This window comes from Myotis davidii, unplaced genomic scaffold (assembly GCF_000327345.1).
Source record: "Myotis davidii unplaced genomic scaffold, ASM32734v1 scaffold1007, whole genome shotgun sequence".
Taxonomy (NCBI): domain Eukaryota; kingdom Metazoa; phylum Chordata; class Mammalia; order Chiroptera; family Vespertilionidae; genus Myotis; species Myotis davidii.
Genome location: NW_006298359.1, coordinates 532,780 through 537,571, shown reverse-complemented (window position 1 = coordinate 537,571; position 4,792 = coordinate 532,780). Strand labels below are relative to the sequence as shown.

The window sequence follows — 4,792 nt, the reverse complement described above, 5'->3', positions numbered from 1 at the left end:
CTGGCGTGCCACCTGTGTGCTCGCTGCCTTCTGCCCGGGCCGTTTGGCGCCGCAGGACCTGGCAGGGAGGGAAGCAGCGGCCTCTCTGCAGCACGGCCCGAGGTTGCCCCCCCTTTCCCCACACAGCTGGTCCCGCAGTGGATGCCGCTATTGCAGGCGTCCGCACTGTTCATTTATTCCTCACAATCAACAAGGCTTTAAGGGGCTTCCGTCTTCCCCGCGGGCTGCCCGCGGCCGCACCTGGGCACTGGGTGTCGCTGGGGCCTTGGTCCCAGGCCGCTCCTGTGGTTTGTATCTCGTGCCCACGGACAAACCCAGGATTAGCAGCTCCTGGACCCGCCTTGCTCTCTCTCATTCCCCCCCACGCAGAGCCGCCTGGTCACGGAATGAAGGAGCCCACCCACCCAGGAGGAGCGTTCAGGGGAGCCCCTGAAAACGTGCTGGAGAAACAGCACAGGCCGCGGGCCTTCCCTCCCGCCCGTGCCTACCTGCTCTCACACGCCTCCCTCGCTCCAGGAGGGCCCTCACACAGGCGGAGAGGCAGCGGGGCAGAAGGGCAGAAGGCCCTGCCTTGGGATCTTAAAGTTAAGACAGGGGTTTCCTGTCCTGGTGGTGAGCAAACCGTGTCAAAATGTCAGCTGTCACTTGGGACAGACAGCGGGGGTGGGCTTTCTTGTGGGCGTCTTCGGTGTTAATTATTTAACACTCTTGGGTTTCGTAGAATGGCAGCCTTCCTGCCTTTAAAAGAGAGAGAGAGAGAGAGAGAGAGAGAGAGAGAGAGAAAACACATTCAGTTCTGCCATCTGGTGGCCAAACTAGACACGTGCGACCAGTGACGGCGAACCTTTTGAGCTCGGCGTGTCAGCATTTTGAAAAACCCTAACTTAACTCTGGTGCCGTGTCTCATATGGAAATTTTTTGATCTTTGCAACCATAGCAAAACAAAGACTTACATTTTTGATATTTATTTTATACATTTAAATGCCATTTAACAAAGAAAAATCAACCAAAAAAAATGAGTTCACGTGTCACCTCTGACACGCGTGTCATAGGTTCGCCATCACTGGACTACACTGTCAGCAGGGCCGCAGGGCTCAGAAAGTGTGACTGCATCTCCCCCCACCCCCTCCCCATTATCCCACTAGGATATACGCTCGGTGCACCTGCAGCCTGGGCTTTGGACCTGATGCTGTGGGGGTTCCTGCAGGGAAAACAGGAAGCTTGGCATTGAGGAGCGGGCACTGGTTGTAACCGTAGGAAAATGGACGCATTAGGAGAGGTCCCTGCTCCTGGCCAGCTGTCTGATATTCCTGGGAGGTAGAGCGACAGCAGGGCCGGCCATTGCCGAGCAGGAATCAGAACCCAACACCTGAAAAAGGGCAAAAGAGAAAGTGTAGCTGCTCTGGATGTGTTCGCACCTCCTGGTCTGAAGGGTGATCATGTCAGAAAAAAAAAAGAAAATTAACAAAGAGCATCTCCAAGTCACTGCCAGCGATCCCTGAGGAGCCCAGAGGTGGGGTGCTGGGGGCCAGAGGCGGCGTAGCTCTCACTTCCTAACATGAAAAAGGTGAATATTGGAAAGTACAAATCTGTGGCCTTGACAATGACCTTAAGCAAAAATCCCCAAATGAGATACAAAGGGTGTTTCCCCAGGGCCTGGGTCTGCTGCTGGCCCTCCTGCCTCCGGGGTGCAAGTGGCTGCTCTGCCCGCGGCCGCACACCCACCCTCAGGCGGAAGGGGAGGCAGAGCAGAGGCGCACCCACTGGCTTTCCTTCCTTTTGACCAGGAAGCAGCTGAACTTGTGAAAACCCCACCCATCAACTTCTGCTGAGGACTCTGGCATGTAGTCCTTGGCCACCCTAGATGCAGGGGGGGCGGGGGGGAGTGAGGTGTTCAGCACATTGACTCACGGGCAGACGGAGGGGCCACTGTGGAGGAGAAGGGGATGAAGGAGCTGACCTGGGGATCAGCTCCGCCCTGCAGGTCCATCAAGATACCCGGCCAATGCGAGATGGAAGGGCCTGAGAAGGGACGTTCCCAGCAGGCGAGGGAGATGAGGCGGGGCAGCACCTGCCTGCTGCTCCTGCGGGTGTGGGCCTGAGGCCTGCGGGAGTGGCCGGCTTGTTTCTCTTGCCGCAGATCACACCATAGTAACAAAGAAGAACTCCCGCAGTTTCCTAAGCCCAAGCCTGGGTCCTTACCACCACCCTCTACATTTGCTAACAGGCTCAACAGCCTCTTGGAGATCCACAGAGTGTCTGAGGGACCACCAGTGTCCAGGCAGGAGGGCAGGAAGGGGCAGTCAGGCGGGGGCAAAAGGGGCAGAGGCCAGGGCTCAGCTCCCTCATGGTTTGCTTCTTTTTAAGATTTAATTTGAGGAGAACCAAGATGGCGGCATAGGTTAACGCCGGAGATTGCTGCCTCGAACAACCAAATCAAAAATACACCTAAAAGACGAAACAGACATCATCCAGAACCACAGGAAGGCTGGCTGCGTGGAAATTCTACAACTAGGAGGAAAGAGAATATCATACCCAGACTCAGAGGAGGCGCAGTGCTGAAGTGAAATACTAAGGTGTGGAGTGCATGCTGAGCGGGCTGGCGGCGGAGGACGCGGTTGTCGTTTTCAATCCGGAGGGCATTTCAGACTCTGAGCTCCAGATCCGGGCGAGTCTCTAGGGACCCAGACTCAAACGGGAGAAGCGGGACTGTCTCGCTTTGGTCGGAACTCGAAGGCAGCTTTCTCTCCGAGGTTTGCAGCAGTTGCTGGGACTCTGAGGCAGAGTCCCTAGGGACGGAACTGAGAGCAGCCATAACGGCTCCCTCCGCCTGCCCTGTTGATCCCCTGGGTCCCATCCCGCCCAAGCCCTGCGCAGAGCCATTTGCCAGATAGCCTCAGGCAAACGCTAGATTAGCACCGCCCTAGAGATCCAGCACAGAAGCTCTCCCACTGCAGGCACAGCTGACTCTCATAGCCAGTTAGCCTGGAGGTCAAATCCCCCCGGGTTTTGCCAAAAACAATCAAGGCTTAACTACAACAAGACTGCGCACAACGACCACTAGGGGGTGCACCAAGAAAGCATAAAAAATGCGGAGACAAAGAAACAGGATGCAAATGTCAGAAATGGAGGATATAGAGCTCAAAACCACACTTTTAAGGTCTTTCAATAATTTTCTAGAAACCGCCGATAAACTTAATGAGACCCTCAAGAAATCTAATGAGACCCTAGAGGTTGTGATAAAGGACCAACTAGAAATTAAGCATACACGGACTGAAATAAAGAATATTATACAGACACCCAACAGCAGACCAGAGGAGCGCAAGAATCAAGTCAAAGATTCGAAATGCGAAGAAGCAAAAAACACCCAACCGGAAAAGGAAAATGAAAAAAGACTCCGAAAATACGAAGATAGTGTAAGAAGCCTCTGGGACAGCTTTAAGCGTACCAACATCAGAATTATAGGGGTGCCAGAAGATGAGAGAGAGCAAGATATTGAAAACCTATTTGAAGAAATAATGACAGAAAACTTCCCCTACCTGGTGAAAGAAATAGACTTACAGGTCCAGGAAGTGCAGAGAATCCCAAACAAAAGGAATCCAAAGAGGACCCCCCCAAGCCACATCATAATTAAAATGCCAAGAGCAGAAGACAAAGAGAGAATCTTAAAAGCAGCAAGAGAAAGAAAGCCAGTTACCTATAAGCGAGTACCCATACAACTGTCAGCTGATTTCTCAACAGAAACTTTGCAGGCCAGAAGGGAGTGGCAAGAAATATTCAAAGTGATGAATACCAAGAACCTACAACCAAGATTACTTTACCCAGCAAAGCTATCATTCAGAACTGAAGGTCAGATAAAGAGCTTCACAGATAAAGAAAAGCTAAAGCAGTACAGCACTACCAAACCAGTATTATATGAAATGCTGAAAGGTGTCCTTTAAGAAGAGGAAGAAGAAGAAAAAGGTAAAGATACAAATTATGAACAACAAACATGCATCTATCAACGAGTGAATCTAAGAATCCAGTGAATAAATAATATGGTGACCATAATAGAATCAGGGACATAGAAAGGGAATGTATTGACTATTCTTGGGGGGGAAAGGGGTGTGGGAGATGCAGGAAGAGACTGGACAAAAATCGTGCACCTATGGATGAGGACAGTGGGTGGGGAGTGAGGGCGGAGGGGCGGGAACTGGAAGGAACGGAGTTATGGTGGGGAAAAAAGAAGAACAAATGTAATAATCTGAACAATAAAGATTTAATTTTAAAAAAAGATTTAATTTGATAAAAGAGCTAAATGTCATTTTTTAAAAATACATCCTGTAACCATTCTGTCCTTCCGTTACCCATTGGCATTTTAAGGTAGGCAGGTTGTCTCACACAATCCTGGTCCTCCGAACGGGAAGCCTGGCCAGTCCGCAAGGGGCTCGGAACGGCCACCCGTGGGCGGGACACAGGGAGGATGAGGTCAGACACTCAGCGGTGACGCGAAGGAGCGCCCACGTGTGGACGTTCCGGACCCTGGCCCGGTGGGCCTCGAGCTGCTCACGGGTGTCGGTGTCCGTCCCAGCAACGGCCTGGCTCAGCTTCCCTCCTCCTCCGTCCTCGTGCCGGGTGGCGGGGACTCGGGGTTCAGTGACTCTTGCGGACCGCCTTTCAGGGAGGGCGAGGAAGCTCCCCGCCTCCCGCAGGACAGCGGCAGGGCCCTTTTTGCTTTATTAATTTCGTGTGTGTGCGCGTGTGTGTGTGTGTGCGTGCGTGTGTGTGTGTGTGTGTGTGTGTGTGTGTGCGT

The 4,792-nt window shown here is 52.5% G+C and overlaps 1 long non-coding RNA gene across 1 annotated transcript; it reads right to left on the bottom strand.

Annotated features, from left to right (window-relative positions):
* Positions 1 to 560: 560 nt before the first annotated feature.
* On the bottom strand, positions 561 to 2,045 carry LOC107184717. Its single transcript, XR_001515615.1, has 3 exons — positions 1,912 to 2,045; positions 1,164 to 1,369; positions 561 to 738 (listed from the first exon to the last, which is right to left on the bottom strand). It is a non-coding gene; the product is annotated as an uncharacterized LOC107184717 (long non-coding RNA).
* Positions 2,046 to 4,792: the final 2,747 nt, after the last annotated feature.